This window comes from Ranitomeya variabilis, chromosome 8, assembly GCF_051348905.1.
Source record: "Ranitomeya variabilis isolate aRanVar5 chromosome 8, aRanVar5.hap1, whole genome shotgun sequence".
NCBI lineage: Eukaryota > Metazoa > Chordata > Amphibia > Anura > Dendrobatidae > Ranitomeya > Ranitomeya variabilis.
Window position 1 is genome coordinate 977,127 of NC_135239.1, and position 20,234 is coordinate 997,360.

The 20,234-nt window shown below is 46.7% G+C and overlaps 1 long non-coding RNA gene and 1 pseudogene across 1 annotated transcript in view; both read left to right on the forward strand.

Moving 5' to 3' along the window:
• LOC143787404 (uncharacterized) overlaps nucleotides 1-19,156 on the forward strand; it is a 29,153-nt pseudogene extending 9,997 nt beyond the window's left edge.
• The window catches only part of LOC143787294 (uncharacterized), a 101,154-nt gene that overhangs the window by 70,354 nt on the left and 10,566 nt on the right, over nucleotides 1-20,234 (forward strand). The window lies entirely within an intron of this gene.

Here is a 20,234-nt window from a genome sequence, read left to right on the forward strand (position 1 = left end):
AGGCCCTAACCACCATTTTTTTTTTTTTTAAAACCACTTAATGAGAGCCGGAAGGTTGAAGCTCAGCTTTATTTAGTTGAGGACAACACCAGGGAGGGGCAGAAGCCGTTAGTAGGCCCTAACCACCATTTTTTTTTTTTTTAAAACCACTTAATGAGAGCCGGAAGGTTGAAGCTCAGCTTTATTTAGTTGAGGACAACACCAGGGAGGGGCAGAAGCCGTTAGTAGGCCCTAACCACCATTTTTTTTTTTTTTAAAACCACTTAATGAGAGCCGGAAGGTTGAAGCTCAGCTTTATTTAGTTGAGGACAACACCAGGGAGGGGCAGAAGCCGTTAGTAGGCCCTAACCACCATTTTTTTTTTTTAAACCACATAATGAGAGCCGGAAGGTTGAAGCTCAGCTTTATTTAGTTGAGGACAACACCAGGGAGGGGCAGAAGCCGTTAGTAGGCCCTAACCACCATTTTTTTTTTTTTTAAAACCACTTAATGAGAGCCGGAAGGTTGAAGCTCAGCTTTATTTAGTTGAGGACAACACCAGGGAGGGGCAGAAGCCGTTAGTAGGCCCTAACCACCATTTTTTTTTTTTTTAAAACCACTTAATGAGAGCCGGAAGGTTGAAGCTCAGCTTTATTTAGTTGAGGACAACACCAGGGAGGGGCAGAAGCCGTTAGTAGGCCCTAACCACCATTTTTTTTTTAAAACCACTTAATGAGAGCCGGAAGGTTGAAGCTCAGCTTTATTTAGTTGAGGACAACACCAGGGAGGGGCAGAAGCCGTTAGTAGGCCCTAACCACCATTTTTTTTTTTTAAACCACATAATGAGAGCCGGAAGGTTGAAGCTCAGCTTTATTTAGTTGAGGACAACACCAGGGAGGGGCAGAAGCCGTTAGTAGGCCCTAACCACCATTTTTTTTTTTTTTAAAACCACTTAATGAGAGCCGGAAGGTTGAAGCTCAGCTTTATTTAGTTGAGGACAACACCAGGGAGGGGCAGAAGCCGTTAGTAGGCCCTAACCACCATTTTTTTTTAAAAACCACTTAATGAGAGCCGGAAGGTTGAAGCTCAGCTTTATTTAGTTGAGGACAACACCAGGGAGGGGCAGAAGCCGTTAGTAGGCCCTAACCACCATTTTTTTTTTTAAAACCACATAATGAGAGCCGGAAGGTTGAAGCTCAGCTTTATTTAGTTGAGGACAACACCAGGGAGGGGCAGAAGCCGTTAGTAGGCCCTAACCAAAGTTGAAGGCCAAATGCAGTTTAATTTCTGATACTATAGGCCGAAAGCCAGAAGGTGGAAGTTCCGATTTAGACAGTGGAGGACAATTTGAATTAGGGACTGCAGACAGACTTAGTAGGCTGTCCCCTGTGGACCATGCATCCACCACATTAACCCATTGCGCCGTAATGGACACGTAATCTTCCGTGGCCATGCCTACAGGTCCATGCGTCTGTTGTCAGGTGCACCTTTGTACTCACAGATTGCCAGAGTGCATGGACAATGCGGTCTTCTACATGCTGGTGGAGGGTTGGGATGGCTTTTCTCGCAAAAGAAGTGTCGACTGGTTAGCTTGTAGCGTGGTACAGCGTAGTCCATCATGGCCTTATTAATAGTAAATAAAATATATAACTAGGCTCTATGAACTTTTAAATAGGTTCCAGGGGTACACGGGCAGCATTGGTGTGGTCAGTGGAGGAGTATTGCAAGTAGGGGCTGCAGACAGGCTATCAAAGGCCTAAAATAACAAACAGTAGGCAGTCATGGCAGTTTTACATCGGTTACATGGATACACAGGCAGGCACTCCAGGCAGCATTGTGCTCAGTGGAGGAGTATTGCAAGTAGGGGCCGCAGACAGGCTATCAAAGGCCTAAAATAACAAACAGTAGGCAGTCATGGCAGTTTTACATCGGTTACATGGATACACAGGCAGGCACTCCAGGCAGCATTGTGGTCAGTGGAGGAGTATTGCAAGTAGGGGCCGCAGACAGGCTATCAAAGGCCTAAAATAACAAACAGTAGGCAGTCATGGCAGTTTTACATCGGTTACATGGATACACAGGCAGCTAGGTGGTGAGTGGAGGAGTATTTAAAGTAAGGACCGCAGACAGGCTATCAAAGGCCTAACATAACAAACAATAGGCTCATGGCAGTTTTACAGCGGTTACATGGATACACGGGCAGGCAGCTTGGTGGTGGTGAGTGGAGGAGTATTTAAAGTAGGGACCGCAGACAGGCTATCAAAGGCCTAACATAACAAACAATAGGCTCATGGCAGTTTTACAGCGGTTACATGGATACACGGGCAGGCAGCTTGGTGGTGAGTGGAGGAGTATTTAAAGTATGGACCGCAGACAGGCTTCGAAGGCCTAACACAATAAAATGGGCTGGCTGTAGGCACTTTAAAATTGGTTCCAGGGGTACACGGGCAGCAGTGGTCTGGTCAGTGGAGGCCTAGTGGAAGTATGGACCGCAGACAGGCTTCGAAGGCCTAACACAATAAAATGGGCTGGCTGTAGGCACTTTAAAATTGGTTCCAGGGGTACACGGGCAGCAGTGGTCTGGTCAGTGGAGGCCTAGTGGAAGTATGGACCGCAGACAGGCTTCGAAGGCCTAACACAATAAAATGGGCTGGCTGTAGGCACTTTAAAATTGGTTCCAGGGGTACACGGGCAGCAGTGGTCTGGTCAGTGGAGGACTAGTGGAAGGAGGGAGCGCAGAAAGGCTTCAAAGGCCTAAAATAACAAACAATAGGCTCATGGCAGTTTTACAGCGGTTACATGGATACACGGGCAGGCAGCTTGGTGGTGGTGAGTGGAGGAGTATTTAAAGTAGGGACCGCAGACAGGCTATCAAAGGCCTAACATAAAAAAACAATAGGCTCATGGCAGTTTCACAGCGGTTACATGGATACACGGGCAGGCAGCTTGGTGGTGGTGAGTGGAGGAGTATTTAAAGTAGGGACCGCAGACAGGCTATCAAAGGCCTAACATAACAAACAATAGGCTCATGGCAGTTTTACAGCGGTTACATGGATACACGGGCAGGCAGCTTGGTGGTGAGTGGAGGAGTATTTAAAGTATGGACCGCAGACAGGCTTCGAAGGCCTAACACAATAAAATGGGCTGGCTGTAGGCACTTTAAAATTGGTTCCAGGGGTACACGGGCAGCAGTGGTCTGGTCAGTGGAGGACTAGTGGAAGTATGGACCGCAGACAGGCTTCGAAGGCCTAACACAATAAAATGGGCTGGCTGTAGGCACTTTAAAATTGGTTCCAGGGGTACACGGGCAGCAGTGGTCTGGTCAGTGGAGGACTAGTGGAAGGAGGGAGCGCAGAAAGGCTTCAAAGGCCTAAAATAACAAACAATAGGCTCATGGCAGTTTTACAGCGGTTACATGGATACACGGGCAGGCAGCTTGGTGGTCAGTGGAGGAGTAGGGACCGCAGACAGGCTATCAAAGGCCTAAAATAACAAACAATAGGCTCATGGCAGTTTTACAGCGGTTACATGGATACACGGGCAGGCAGCTTGGTGCTGAGTGGAGGAGTAGTGCAAGGAGTGTCTGTCCCAGTACTCCCAAAATATAAATAGATGTTAATGTCTCGCAAAACAACCAAAACAAAAAAAAAGATGGCATACTTAGGTACAGGGGTGGGCTCATCTGCTGTGTTTCTGACATAGTAATTTGGCAGTAACTATTTAATGGTGCCAATATAGGACACAGACACAGACTACTTTAAGTTGCATCATAGATGTCTACAAATTTGTATTGTCAGTGCCAGACATTGAATGATGTCAGCGAATAGACTAAAGATTGGTGGAGCTGTGCGACATAATTTTGCACGTAGTAGAGCCCAGTTTGAGCTGGGGTAGGGGGGAACTCTCTTGAGGCCGGCGGGACCGCCCCAGGGCCACTCATGTTACAACGGTGTGTCTGACGTTGGGTGCGCACCACCACCGCCAGAGACACTACATTGTACTATGAGGGACCCAGTAGCAATGCCGTCAACCAAAAGCGAGCACACCCACCTCTTCAGACAAACAGCAGTCTCACGGGTGCTTGCGCCAAGTCGCGATACCACGGCCCCGTGTGGGGAGTTTGGCCATTTAGGGAGGTGTAAACATGTCGTATGCTGTACAATCTGCAGCAGCAAATTAGACATTAGAAAAGTAATTCACAGGCAAGAGCTTTTCATAGGAAAGCTAGGTGTCGGCCGGGCAAGGTGGGGCAAAAGATTTTGAAATCCAGTTGTGGTTCATTTTAATGAATGTTAGATCGTCAACATTTTGGGTAGCCAGACGAGTCCTTTTTTCGGTTAATATTGACCCTGCAGCACTGAATACTCTTTCTGATAGGACACTTGCTGCCGGGCAAGCAAGCTCCTGCAATGCATATTCTGCCAATTCTGGCCAGGTGTCTAATTTGGAGGCCCAGTAATCAAATGGGAATGACGGTTGAGGGAGAACATCGATAAGGGATGAAAAATAGTTAGTAACCATACTGGACAAATGTTGTCTCCTGTCACTTTCAATTGATGCAGCAGTACCTGTCCTGTCTGCGGTCATAGCAAAATCACTCCACAACCTGGTCAGAAAACCCCTCTGTCCAACGCCACTTCTGATGTGTGCACCCCTAACACTCCTAGTCTGCTGCCCCCTGGAGCTCGTGTGAGAACGATCACGTGCGCTGTGTGCTGGGAATGCCTGAAGCAAACGGTCAACAAGAGTTGATTGTTTGGTTGCTAATATTAGTTCCAAGTTCTCATGTGGCATAATATTTTGCAATTTGCCTTTATAGCGTGGATCAAGGAGGCAGGCCAACCAGTAATCGTCATCGTTCATCATTTTCGTAATGCGTGTGTCCCTTTTTAGGATACGTAAGGCATAATCCGCCATGTGGGCCAAAGTTCCAGTTGTCAAATCTCCGGTTGTGATTGGTTGAGGGGCAGTTGCAGGCAAATCTACGTCACTTGTGTCCCTCAAAAAACCAGAACCCGGCCGTGACACGCAACCAATTTCCTGTGCCCCCGTGAAAGTTTCCGCATTAAAAATATACTCATCCCCATCATCCTCCTCGTCCTCCACCTCCTCTTCGCCCGCTACCTCGTCCTGTACACTGCCCTGACCAGACAATGGCTGACTGTCATCAAGGCTTCCCTCTTCCTCTGGTGCAGACGCCTGCTCCTTTATGTGCGTCAAACTTTGCATCAGCAGACGCATTAGGGGGATGCTCATGCTTATTACGGCGTTGTCTGCACTAACCAGCCGTGTGCATTCCTCAAAACACTGAAGGACTTGACACATGTCTTGTATCTTCGACCACTGCACACCTGACAACTCCATGTCTGCCATCCTACTGCCTGCCCGTGTATCCTCCCACAAATAAATAACAGCACGCCTCTGTTCGCACAGTCTCTGAAGCATGTGCAGTGTTGAGTTCCACCTTGTTGCAACGTCTATGATTAGGCGATGCTGGGGAAGGTTCAAAGACCGCTGATAGGTTTGCATACGGCTGGCGTGTACAGGCGAACGTCGGATATGTGAGCAAAGTGCACGCACTTTGAGGAGCAGGTCGGAGAACCCAGGATAAGTTTTCAATAAGCACTGCACCACCAGGTTTAAGGTGTGAGCCAGGCAAGGAATGTGTTTCAGTTGGGAAAGGGAGATGGCAGCCATGAAATTCCTTCCGTTATCACTCACTACCTTGCCTGCCTCAAGATCTACTGTGCCCAGCCACGACTGCGTTTCTTGTTGCAAGAACTCGGACAGAACTTCCGCGGTGTGTCTGTTGTCGCCCAAACACTTCATAGCCAATACAGCCTGCTGACGCTTGGCAGTAGCTGGCCCATAATGGGACAACTGGTGTGCAACAGTGTCATCTGCCGATGGAGTGGTTGGCCGACTGCGTTCTGTGGAAGAGCTGTAGCTTCTGCAGGAGGACGAGGAGGAGGAGGAGGGGGTGCGAACGCCTACAGCCAACTGTTTCCTAGACCGTGGGCTAGGCACAACTGTCCCTAAATTGATGTCGCCTGTGGACCCTGCATCCACCACATTCACCCAGTGTGCCGTGATGGACACATAACGTCCCTGGCCATGCCTACTGGTCCATGCATCTGTAGTCAGGTGCACCTTTGTACTCACAGATTGCCTGAGTGCATGGACGATGCGCTGTTTAACATGCTGGTGCAGGGCTGGGATGGCTTTTCTGGAAAAAAAGTGTCGACTAGGTAGCTCGTATCGTGGTTCAGCGTACTCCATCAGGGCTTTGAAAGCTTCGCTTTCAACTAACCGGTAGGGCATCATCTCTAACGAGATTAGTCTAGCTATGTGGGCGTTAAAACCCTGTGTACGCGGATGCGAGGATAAGTACTTCCTTTTTCTAACCAGAGTCTCATGTAGGGTGAGCTGGACTGGAGAGCTGTAGATCGTGGAACTTTCGGGTGTGCCGGTGGACATGGCAGACTGAGAGACGGTTGGAGACGGTATTGTTTCCGCCGGTGCCCTACATGCAATATTTCCTCCTACAAAACTGGTGATTCCCTGACCCTGACTGCTTTTGGCTGGCAAAGAAACCTGCACAGATACTGCCGGTGGTGCGGAAAATGGTGGCCTTACAGTGACGGAAGGGATGTTGCGTTGCTGACTAGCTTCATTGGCCGAGGGTGCTACAACCTTGAGGGACGTTTGGTAGTTAGTCCAGGCTTGAGAATGCATGGTGGTTAAGTGTCTATGCATGCAACTAGTATTTAGACTTTTCAGATTCTGACCTCTGCTTAAGCTAGTTGAACATTTTTGACAGATGACTTTGCGCTGATCAGTTGGATGTTGTTTAAAAAAATGCCAGACTGCACTCTTCCTAGACTCGGATCCCTTTTCAGGGATTGCAGACTGAGCTTTAACCGGATGGCAACGCTGTGCTCCAACAGGTTTTGGCTTTGACACGCGTTTTGGGCCAGATACGGGCCCGGCAGATGGAACCTGTTGCGATGTTGATGCCTGCTGCGGCCCCTCCTCCACCTCCGCTTCTGAACTACTGCCGCCTGCACCCTGTTCCCCCAATGGCTGCCAATCGGGGTCAATAACTGGGTCATCTATTACCTCCTCTTCGAGCTCGTGTGCAACTTCGTCTGTGTCACTGTGTCGGTCGGTGGTATAGCGTTCGTGGCGGGGCAACATAGTCTCATCAGGGTCTGATTGTGGATCTGTACCCTGAGAGGGCAATGTGGTGGTCTGAGTCAAAGGAGCAGCATAGTACTCTGGCTGTGGCTGTGCATCAGTGCACTCCATGTCAGAATATACTTGTAATGGGCATGGCCTGTTAAATGTTTCACTTTCTAAGCCAGGGACGGTATGTGTAAAGAGCTCCATGGAGTGACCCGTTGTGTCGCCTGCTGCATCCTTCTCTCTTGTTGTAGTTTTTGCTGAGGAGGACAAGGAAGCGACTTGTCCCTGACCGTGAACATCCACAAGCGACGCGCTGCTTTTACATTTACCAGTTTCGGAAGAGGAGGCAAAAGAGCTAGAGGCTGAGTCTGCAATGTAAGCCAAAACTTGCTGTTGCTGCTCCGCCTTTAAAAGCGGTTTTCCTACTCCCAGAAAAGAGAGCGTTCGAGGCCTTGTGTAGCCTGACGACGAAACTGGCTCCACAGCTCCAGACTTAGGTGGAATATTTTTATCCCCACGACCACCTGATGCTCCACTACCACTACCATCATTACCAGCTGACAATGAACGCCCACGACGACCTCTTGCACCAGACTTCCTCATTGTTTTAAAATCTTAACCAAAGTAACTTTATTTGTTGCTATCAAACAACTTACACGGTGAGCTATAACTTCAGTATGATTTCAATATCCCTTAACAGGTTGGTGAGACCACAAGGAAAATCAGGCACAATGTTACACACTCTGTTTTCTGTGGCACAAAATCACAGAGATGACACACACGCAGGACTGTCACTCAAGCACTAATGTCAATATTAATCTCCCACCTAATTTATTTATTTTTTTTTCTCAGGGAGACTTTAGAAACCAAATAATATTAAAAAAAAAAAAAAAAAAGGCTTTCTATGGCCCACAATTAGAGAGAGAGAGGTGGCACAACCAGGAGTCAAGACTGGCGCACAAGCTGAAAGGGCAATATTACTCTCCCACTGTTTTTTATGTTTTTTTTGTTTTTTTCAGGGAGACTTTAGAAACCAAATAATATTAAAAAAACCAAAAAAAAAAAAGGCTTTCTATGGCCCACTGAATGAGAGGGAGAGAGGTGGCACACCCAGGAGTCAAGACTGGCACACAAGCTGAAAGGGCAATATTACTCTCCCACTGTTTTTTTAGGTTTTTTTTTTTTTTTCAGGGAGAATTAGAAACCAAATAATATTAAAAAAAAAAAAAAATAGGCTTTCTATGGCCCACTGAATGAAAGGGAGAGAGGTGGCACACCCAGGAGTCAAGACTGGCACACAAGCTGAAAGGGCAATATTACTCTCCCACTGTTTTTTTATGTATTTTTTGTTTTTTCAGGGAGACTTTAGAAACCCAATAATATTTAAAAAAAAAAATAAATAGGCTTTCTATGGCCCACTGAATGAGAGGGAGAGAGGTGGCACACCCAGGAGTCAAGACTGGCACACAAGCTGAAAGGGCAATATTACTCTCCCACTGTTTTTTTAGGTTTTTTTTTTTTTTTCAGGGAGAATTAGAAACCAAATAATATTAAAAAAAAAAAAATAGGCTTTCTATGGCCCACTGAATGAAAGGGAGAGAGGTGGCACACCCAGGAGTCAAGACTGGCACACAAGCTGAAAGGGCAATATTACTCTCCCACTGTTTTTTTATGTATTTTTTGTTTTTTCAGGGAGACTTTAGAAACCCAATAATATTTAAAAAAAAAAATAAATAGGCTTTCTATGGCCCACTGAATGAGAGGGAGAGAGGTGGCACACCCAGGAGTCAAGACTGGCACACAAGCTGAAAGGGCAATATTACTCTCCCACTGTTTTTTTAGGTTTTTTTTTTTTTTCAGGGAGACTTTTGAAACCAAATAATATTAAAAAAAAAAAAAAAAAAAAAATATAGGCTTGCTATAGCCCACTGAATGAGAGATAGCGCACACACAGCAGTGGCACACAAGCCCTGACTGAGGCCAATATTTTTCTCCCACTGATTGATGTAGTGTTTCTGTGTTGAGGTAGATTTTAGAACACAAATCACGGAAAAAATAAATAGGCTTTCTATGGCCCACTCAGTGAGAGATGGCACACACAGGGATGGCACTGTAGCAGAAATGCCAATCTTAATCTCCCACAAAAAAAAAACAAAAAAAAAAAAAAAACTGTCCTACAATTACTATCTCCCTGCAGTAATGTAAGCCAGGTATGGCAGGCAGCAATAGGAGTGGACTGATGCACAAATTAAATAAAAAGTGTGGACAAACAAAAAAGATAGCTGTGCAGAAAGGAAGGAACAAGAGGATATGTGCTTTGAAAAAAGCAGTTGGTTTCCACAGTGGCGTACACACAGCAATACAGCTATCACGGAGCCTTCTAGGGCAGCCCAATGAGCTACAGCGCTGAGGGGAAAAAAAAAAAAAAATAGCTTCCACTGTTCCTGCACACCGAAGGTGGTGTTGGACAGTGGAAATCGCTGCAGCACAAGCGGTTTGGTGGTTAGTGGACCCTGCCTAACGCTCTCCCTGCTTCTGATGAAGCGGCAGCAACCTGTCCCTAAGCTCAGATCAGCAGCAGTAAGATGGCGGTCGGCGGGAACGCCCCTTTATAGCCCCTGTGACGCCGCAGACAGCAAGCCAATCACTGCAATGCCCTTCTCTAAGATGGTGGGGACCAGGATCTATGTCATCACGCTGCCCACACTCTGCGTTCACCTTCATTGGCTGAGAAATGGCGCTTTTCGCGTCATTGAAACGCGACTTTGGCGCGAAAGTCGCGTACCGCATGGCCGACAAGCACAGGGGTCGGATCGGGTTTCATGAGACGCCGACTTAGCCAAAAGTCGGCGACTTTTGAAAATGATCGACCCGTTTCGCTCAACCCTAGTGACCACTAGAGGGAGCCTAAAAATAGAGTTGACAACAGGTACTGTTGTGAATTCTGTTCTCGAGCTCCCTCCTGTGGTTATGAATGGTACTTCGGTGAGTTCTGTTCATGGACTCCCTCTGGTGGCTGTGAGTGGAGCTGCTGGTTCTGAGATTACTTCTCCAGCTGATCTCATTCAGGTCTTGGCTGGCTGCTCTATTTAACTCCACTCAGATCGTTACTTGATGCCAGCTGTCAATGTCCTAGTACTGGTTCATTTCTCTTGGATCTTTCAGATGACCTGTTTACTTCAGCAAAAGCTAAGTCCCTGCTAGCTTATTTGTTACCACTGTGTTTTTGTCCAGCTCGCTATAATGAATTTATCTTGTTAGCTGGAAGCTCTGGGATGCAGAGTGGCACCACCGCGCCGTGAGTCGGTGCGGTGATTTCTTTTGCACACTCTGCGTGGTTTTTTGTTAGTTTTTTATGCTGACCGCAAAGATACCTTTTTGTTGTGAATTTGGATTCTGGGCTCCCCCGGTGGCTACTGGTGGAATTGAACTGGTGTCTTCATCTTCTCTGTTCACCTGTTCCCATCAAGATGTGGGAGTCGCTATATAACCTTGCTGCTCTGTTAGTTGCTTGCCGGTCAACAATGTTATCAGAAGCCTCTCTGTGCTTGTTCCTGCTCCTAGACAACTACTAGATAAGTTGGACTCTTGTCCATGTTTGTTTTTGCATTTTTGTTCCAGTTCACAGCTGTAGTTTCGTTACTGTGTCTGGAAAGCTCTTGTGAACAGGAATTGCCACTCTGGTGTTATGAGTTAATGCCAGAGTTTTAAAGTAATTTCTGGATGGTGTTTTGATAGGGTTTTCAGCTGACCATGAAAGTGTTCTTTCTGTCTTCTGCTATGTAGTAAGTGGACCTCAAATTTGCTAAACCTATTTTCATACTACGTTTTGTTATTTCATCTTAATTCACCGCCAATACATGTGGGGGGCCTCTGTCTCCTTTCGGGGTATTTCTCTAGAGGTGAGCTAGGACTAATATTTTCCTCTGCTAGCATTATTTAGTCCTCCGGCTGGTGCTGGGCATCTAGAATCAACGTAGGCATGCTACCCGGCCACTGCTAGTTGTGTGTTAGGTTTAGTTCATGGTCAGCTCAGTTTCCATCTTCCAAGAGCTAGTTCCTATATATGCTGATGCTATGTTCTCTTGCCATTGAGAACATGACAGTTTGACCGGCCCACTAAAGGGTTAAAATCCTTGGCTGAGAAAGGAGAGAAATAAGTAGTCTGCTGAAATTTTTTTTTTTTTTTTTTTTTTCTCTCTTTGAATGGCTCTGTGTCCACCTGTTTGTAATGGATCTTCAGAGTGTAACTGCAGGTTTGAATAATCTCGCCACGAAGGTACAAAATTTGCAAGATTTTGTTTGTCATGCACCTGTATCTGAGCCGAGAATTCCTTTGCCGGAATTTTTCTCGGGGAATAGATCTGGGTTTCAGAATTTTCGAAATAATTGCAAATTATTTTTGTCCCTGAAATCTCGCTCTGCCGGAGACCCTGCACAGCAGGTCAGGATTGTGATTTCCTTGCTCCGGGGCGACCCTCAAGACTGGGCTTTTTCATTGACACCAGGGGATCCTGCGTTGCTCAATGTGGATGCGTTTTTTCTGGCCTTGGGGTTGCTTTATGACGAACCTCATTTGGAGCTTCAGGCAGAAAAAACTTTGATGTCCCTATCTCAGGGGCAAGATGAAGCGGAAATTTACTGCCAAAGATTCCGTAAATGGTCTGTGCTTACTCAGTGGAATGAGTGCGCCCTGGCGGCGACTTTCAGAGAGGGTCTCTCTGATGCCATTAAGGATGTTATGGTGGGGTTCCCTGTGCCTGCGGGTCTGAATGAGTCCATGACAATGGCTATTCAGATCGATAGGCGTTTGCGGGAGCGCAAACCAGTGCACCATCTGGCGGTGTCCACTGAGAAGTCGCCAGAGAGTATGCAGTGTGATAGAATTCTGTCCCGAAGCGAGCGGCAGAATTTTAGACGGAAAAATGGGTTGTGTTTCTATTGTGGTGATTCTACTCATGTTATATCAGCATGCTCTAAACGCACTAAAAAGCTTGGTAAATCTGTTTCCATTTGCACCTCACCGTCTAAGTTTATTCTATCTGTGACCCTGATTTGCTCTTTGTCATCTATTACCACGGACGCCTATGTCGACTCTGGCGCCGCTTTGAGTCTTATGGATTGGTCCTTTGCCAAACGCTGTGGGTATGATTTAGAGCCTTTGGAGACTCCTATTCCTCTGAAGGGGATTGACTCCACCCCATTGGCTAATAATAAACCACAATACTGGACACAAGTAACTATGCGTATTAATCCGGATCACCAGGAGATTATTCGCTTTCTGGTGCTGTATAATCTACATGATGATTTGGTGCTAGGATTGCCTTGGCTGCAATCTCACAACCCAGTCCTCGACTGGAGAGCTATGTCTGTGTTGAGCTGGGGATGTAAGGGGGCTCATGGGGATGTACCTGTGGTTTCCATTTCATCATCTATTCCCTCTGAAATTCCTGAGTTCCTGTCTGACTATCGTGACGTCTTTGAAGAATCCAAGCTTGGTTCGTTACCTCCGCACCGAGAGTGCGATTGTGCCATAGATTTAATCCCGGGTAGTAAATACCCAAAGGGTCGTTTATTTAATCTGTCTGTGCCTGAACATGCTGCTATGCGAGAATATATAAAGGAGTCCTTGGAAAAGGGACATATTCGTCCATCGTCATCTCCCTTAGGAGCCGGTTTTTTCTTTGTGTCAAAAAAAGACGGCTCTTTGAGACCATGTATTGATTATCGGCTTTTGAATAAAATCACTGTTAAATATCAATACCCATTGCCGTTGCTGACTGATTTGTTTGCTCGCATAAAGGGGGCCAAGTGGTTCTCTAAGATTGACCTTCGTGGGGCGTATAATTTGGTGCGAATCAGGCAGGGGGATGAGTGGAAAACCGCATTTAATACGCCCGAGGGCCACTTTGAGTATTTAGTGATGCCTTTTGGTCTTTCAAATGCTCCGTCAGTTTTCCAGTCCTTTATGCATGATATTTTTCGCGATTATTTGGATAAATTTATGATTGTGTATCTGGATGATATTCTGATTTTTTCGGATGACTGGGACTCTCATGTCCAGCAAGTCAGGAGGGTTTTTCAGGTTTTGCGGTCTAATTCTTTGTGTGTGAAGGGTTCTAAGTGTGTTTTTGGGGTACAGAGGATTTCCTTTTTGGGATATATTTTTTCCCCCTCTTCCATTGAAATGGATCCTGTCAAGGTTCAAGCTATTTGTGATTGGACGCAGCCCTCTTCTCTTAAGAGTCTTCAGAAATTTTTGGGCTTTGCTAACTTTTATCGTCGATTTATTGCTGGTTTTTCGGATATTGCTAAGCCATTGACCGATTTGACTAAGAAGGGTGCTGATGTTGCTGATTGGTCCCCTGATGCTGTGGAGGCCTTTCGGGAGCTTAAGCGCCGTTTTTCCTCTGCCCCTGTGTTGCGTCAGCCTGATGTTGCTCTACCTTTTCAGGTTGAGGTCGACGCTTCTGAGATCGGAGCTGGGGCAGTGTTGTCGCAGAAAAGTTCTGACTGCTCCGTGATGAGGCCTTGTGCCTTCTTTTCCCGTAAATTTTCGCCCGCTGAGCGGAATTATGATGTTGGGAATCGGGAGCTTTTGGCCATGAAGTGGGCTTTTGAGGAGTGGCGCCATTGGCTTGAGGGGGCCAGACATCAGGTGGTGGTATTGACTGACCACAAAAATTTGATTTATCTTGAGACCGCCAGGCGCCTGAATCCTAGACAGGCGCGCTGGTCATTATTTTTCTCTCGGTTTAATTTTGTGGTGTCATACCTACCGGGTTCTAAGAATGTTAAGGCGGATGCCCTTTCTAGGAGTTTTGAGCCTGACTCGCCTGGTAACTCTGAGTCCACAGGTATCCTTAAGGATGGAGTGGTATTGTCAGCCGTTTCTCCAGACCTGCGGCGGGCCTTGCAGGAGTTTCAGGCGGATAGACCTGATCGTTGCCCACCTGATAAACTGTTTGTTCCTGATGATTGGACCAGTAGAGTAATCTCTGAGGTTCATTCTTCTGCGTTGGCAGGTCATCCTGGCATTTTTGGTACCAGGGATTTGGTGGCAAGGTCCTTCTGGTGGCCTTCCCTGTCACGAGATGTGCGAGGCTTTGTGCAGTCTTGTGACGTTTGTGCTCGGGCCAAGCCTTGTTGTTCTCGGGCTAGTGGATTATTGTTGCCCTTGCCTATTCCTAAGAGGCCTTGGACGCACATCTCGATGGATTTTATTTCAGATCTGCCTGTTTCTCAGAAGATGTCTGTCATCTGGGTGGTGTGTGACCGTTTCTCTAAGATGGTCCATTTGGTTCCTCTGCCCAAGTTGCCTTCTTCTTCCGAGTTGGTTCCTCTGTTTTTTCAAAATGTTGTTCGTTTGCATGGTATTCCTGAGAATATCGTTTCTGACAGAGGGACTCAATTCGTGTCTAGATTTTGGCGGGCATTCTGTGCTAGGATGGGCATAGATTTATCTTTTTCGTCCGCTTTCCATCCTCAGACGAATGGCCAGACCGAGCGGATTAATCAGACCCTGGAGACATATCTGAGGTGTTTTGTGTCTGCTGACCAGGATGATTGGGTTGCTTTTTTGCCATTGGCGGAGTTCGCTCTCAATAATCGGGCCAGCTCTGCCACTTTGGTGTCCCCGTTTTTCTGTAATTCGGGGTTTCATCCTCGATTTTCCTCTGGTCAGGTGGAATCTTCGGATTGTCCTGGAGTGGATGCTGTGGTGGAGAGATTGCATCAGATCTGGGGGCAGGTGGTGGACAATTTGAGGTTGTCCCAGGAGAAGACTCAGCTTTTTGCCAACCGCCACCGTCGTGTTGGTCCTCGGCTTTGTGTTGGGGATTTGGTGTGGTTGTCTTCTCGTTTTGTCCCTATGAGGGTCTCTTCTCCTAAGTTTAAGCCTCGGTTCATCGGCCCGTATAAGATATTGGAGATTCTTAACCCTGTTTCCTTCCGTTTGGACCTCCCTGCATCCTTTTCTATTCATAACGTTTTTCATCGGTCATTATTGCGCAGGTATGAGGTACCGGTTGTGCCTTCCGTTGAGCCTCCTGCTCCGGTGTTGGTTGAGGGTGAGTTGGAGTACGTTGTGGAGAAAATCTTAGACTCTCGTGTTTCCAGACGGAGACTCCAGTATCTGGTCAAGTGGAAGGGATACGGCCAGGAGGATAATTCTTGGGTGAATGCATCTGATGTTCATGCCTCTGATCTGGTTCGTGCCTTTCATAGGGCCCATCCTGATCGCCCTGGTGGTTCTGGTGAGGGTTCGGTGCCCCCTCCTTGAGGGGGGGGTACTGTTGTGAATTTGGATTCTGGGCTCCCCCGGTGGCTACTGGTGGAATTGAACTGGTGTCTTCATCTTCTCTGTTCACCTGTTCCCATCAAGATGTGGGAGTCGCTATATAACCTTGCTGCTCTGTTAGTTGCTTGCCGGTCAACAATGTTATCAGAAGCCTCTCTGTGCTTGTTCCTGCTCCTAGACAACTACTAGATAAGTTGGACTCTTGTCCATGTTTGTTTTTGCATTTTTGTTCCAGTTCACAGCTGTAGTTTCGTTACTGTGTCTGGAAAGCTCTTGTGAACAGGAATTGCCACTCTGGTGTTATGAGTTAATGCCAGAGTTTTAAAGTAATTTCTGGATGGTGTTTTGATAGGGTTTTCAGCTGACCATGAAAGTGTTCTTTCTGTCTTCTGCTATGTAGTAAGTGGACCTCAAATTTGCTAAACCTATTTTCATACTACGTTTTGTTATTTCATCTTAATTCACCGCCAATACATGTGGGGGGCCTCTGTCTCCTTTCGGGGTATTTCTCTAGAGGTGAGCTAGGACTAATATTTTCCTCTGCTAGCATTATTTAGTCCTCCGGCTGGTGCTGGGCATCTAGAATCAACGTAGGCATGCTACCCGGCCACTGCTAGTTGTGTGTTAGGTTTAGTTCATGGTCAGCTCAGTTCCCATCTTCCAAGAGCTAGTTCCTATATATGCTGATGCTATGTTCTCTTGCCATTGAGAACATGACACCTTTTCTATCCTCTGTCTGTTTAGTTAGTCTGGCCTCCTATGCTGAAATCTATTTCATTCCTGTGTTTGTGACTTCCATCTTAACTCACAGTCAATATATGTGGGGGCTGCCTATTTCTTTGGGGAATTTCTATGAGGCAAGGTAGGCTGTATTTTTTATCTTTAGGGGTAGTTAGCTCTTAGGCTGTGAAGAGGCGTCTAGGCAGAGTCAGGAACGCTCCACGGCTATTTCTAGTTGTTGTGATAGGATTAGAGGTTGCGGTCAGCAGAGCTCCCACTTCCCAGAGCTCGTCCTGTATCGCTAGTTTGCTCATCTGGTCATTTCTAGTGTTCCTAACCACCAGCCCAACATAACAGCAGAGACAGCCTCAGAGAGCGAAGGAGGAGGGGGCAGAGACAGCCTCAGAAAGAGAGGGGAGGAGGCAGAGACGGCCTCAGAGAGAGAAGGAGGAGGGGGCAGAGACAGCCTCAGAGAGGGAGAGGAGGGGGCAGAGACAGCCCCAGAGAGAGAGGAGGGGGCAGAGACTGCCTCAGAGAGAGAGGAGGGGGCAGAGACTCCCTCAGAGAGAGAGGAGGGGGCAGAGACAGCCTCAGAGAGAGAGGAGGGGGCAGAGACAGCCTCAGAGAGAGAGAGGAGGAGGCAGAGACAGGCTCAGAGAGAGGAAGCGACCATGGTAACGCTGATGGGTTGTCCCGGCAAGAAAAAGGTGCGGAAGGGCGCATGGGGGAACACAGGAATGTGATGCCCCCTAGCGCCCTCTAAAGCAGGGAGGTGTGATGAGGGAACATCCACCATCTTGGACGGGCATACTAACAGAGATTGGCATGACTCCATTTTGTCTCCTGGTCACAGGTCTGCAGAGAGGAGTGCTCCTGGCCCCCACCTTTTCTAATGACTAAAGTTCCTATTAGTATGGTAATGGAATGAGCACAATGTGGCAGGCAGATAGCATTTCAAAGCCTGAGTGAGGAAGCCACACCAGCAGGGGCCTAGAGGTGCTTGGGGGCTTAATTATAGCTCGTATGTCAAGTGGCCACAGGATACACATTTATTATGGCCGTCCAGTCGAACCGTCTCCAACATGGAATCGTGAATTATGGACGCATCGTCCGAGGTACCGGCTCATAAAAAATATTCCCCTCGCCCTAAATAAATTGCGCATCTAACAGTGCGACTCCCGTGTCCGTGGGAGGTCTGAAACCTGAGATATAGAGATCAGCCTCCCACAGGGACCGAATGGGTCCAGGTTTGATCCCTGTACGACCAGCAGAACAAACCACAGGCGCTGGTACTGCCCGTGTACTGATCCGATCACCCTGAGAGAAGTTATCCCATTTATTAGATATTGGAATAAATCTTGCAGGGTTGCAGAGGGGTGGAGATTGCTAAGCCCACCCAGCTACAGAGGGAGGGTCACAGCAGGGTTAAGAGCTGGGACACTTGGAGAGTGACACACACACACACAAAGAAGATGACTAACTGAGGAACTACGAAAGAGAGCAGGCCAGTCAGAGGGGGGCAAGCACACGCTTTCTGGGGGCTGCCCAGCAACTAAGCTGTCTACCTGTGGAGCGCAGAGCCCCCTGGCTTCCACAAGCGACCTTCAACCTGGTAAATTGACCTCCAGCTTTATACCTTTAAGCCTTGTATTATTGTTATATTGTACTCTGACTGTAACTCTTGATATATTGTGATTGTATATTTCTTGTAATTACCTAGTGCGCCCTTAAGGCAATTAAACCATAAATTAATTTTGGGCTGATCCTTTTACTCTGATTGCGAATCTTAGAATACCCAGCGTGGGTAACCGGGCAGTCTCCACGGCGGCCATTTGCTCTAGGTGCAGTTCCCTTACTGACCTGAGAGACAAAGGGGGCGCCGGAGAGTTGTACCTGTGTAGTGACGACACGGATTGGTGATGTCGGAGGAACGGTGTTCTTCACAGCGCCGATCAAGAGAGCCCAGGTACTAGCACACATTAAGAAACTTGGTGTAGATATTCTGTTACTACAAGAAACTCACTTTGTCCAAGATAAATCCCCTAACATTGAAAAACACTACTACAATACATGGTTCCATTCCTTTTCGACATCCAGGAAATCTAGAGGAGTAGCAATAGCTATATCTAAAAGTACCCATTTACCCCTTTCCAACTTTTAGACACTCTTAGAGATAAAGAGGGCAGGTTCATCTTTATGATGGGTAAAATCACACACAAACTAGTAACAATAGGCAATGTCTACACACCCAACACAAAACAAGATATTTGGCTGGCCAAAACAATGAGAGAAGTACACAGTTTTGTCGAAGGCTCATTAATAATGGGAGGAGATCTCAACACTCCCCTGGAACCAGTAATGGACTCTTCGACGGGGAAATCCAATATTCCCAAAAAAGCGTTCAGACGTATCCGTTCGATTCTAAACATTCATCAATTAATAGATGCCTGGAGGTACTTTCATCCTACCACCATGGATTATACGCACTTTTCTAAGACACAATTGTCCTACAGTCGCATTGACTATCTCTTCATCCCACTACAGATGTTCCCACTTCTGAGGGATATACAAATAACCCCTAATGTCCACTCAGACCACTCGATACTTATTAGCAAAGTACAGATTGGTCATAGGCCTAAAAATAACGTGTGGAGATTAAATGAGACTTTATTGACTGATAAACCAGCCAGGGACAAGATACTGACAAAACTTAGGGAATTCTTTGAAATTAATGATCGTGATACTATACCCTTTGCGACGGTATGGGAGGCCCATAAGGCGGTCATAAGAGGAGAGATGATCTCCTTGTCCTCGTATAAAAATAAAACAAGACAGACAGAAGTTAAATCCCTTTATAAAGAGATCCAGACATTAGAACAAGACCACAAATTATCGCTAAATCCCCCAAGTGCCACCATCACTATAAAAAAGAAGACAAGCTTTGAAAGACCTTCTAAACCAAGACTCACTTAAAATTTACACTAGATGGAAAAACAAAATGTTTGCGCACAGAGATAAAATGTCTAGGTTTATGGTAACAATGATTAAAAAAAGGAAAGCAAAGGCATTAATATATTCATTAAAAACCCCGAGGGGAACTGTAACTAAAAATCCAGAGGAAATTGCTTCTGCTTTCAGAGATTATTATGCCTCTTTGTATAATATACGCCCGGGGGAAACCGACGATCAATTAACTAAACGAAAGATCGAGATCAATACATTCCTAAAATCACTAAAACTTCCGTCCCTTGGTGAGGCTCAGCAGACTGAATTAGCGGCCCCCAATGGGTAAAAGTCCAGGGCCTGATGGCCTCCCAAATTCTTACTATAAAACCTTCCAAGAGACCCTCAGCCCCCTTCTCCTGAAGTTGTTTAACGGGACATTGGGAGGATCGTCCTTTTCAAAACAAACATTGGAGGCCCACATCTCTCTCATACACAAAGAGGGCAAAGACCCCGAAGTGTGTAGCAACTACAGTCCGATTTCTCTTCTAAACAACGACCTCAAATTGTTTGCAAAGATGATTGCTAACTGGATCAACTTGATACTAGACTCATTGGTCCTGCCAGAACAGACAGGTTTTGTGAGGGGCAGAGAGGGAAGAAACAATTCTTTGAAAATACTTTACTTAATGCAATGTGCTCTCACCCACAACAGGCCATTGGTCTTGATGGGTACAGATGCCGAGAAGGCGTTCAATAGGGTGGACTGAACTTTCATGCAGGAAACGCTAGGCCACTTTGGCTTCCCACCGATTCTAATAAAAGCTATCTTTTAAATGTATAATTCCCCCACTGCCAAAGTGAGAGTAAACGGGGACCTTTCCGCCCCCTTTGAAATTAAGAACGGCACGCGACAGGGTTGTCCCTTGTCTCCTACGTTGTTTGTCCTGTCGATTGAAACTCTAATTCAAAATATTAGACAACACCCAGACATTGTGGGAGTTCGTGTTGAGGGGTCATCCCACACAGTAGCAGCCTTCGCCGATGACCTATTGTTAACTTTAACTAATCCTGATAAGGAAATCCCGGCAGTATTAAGTTTATTCGA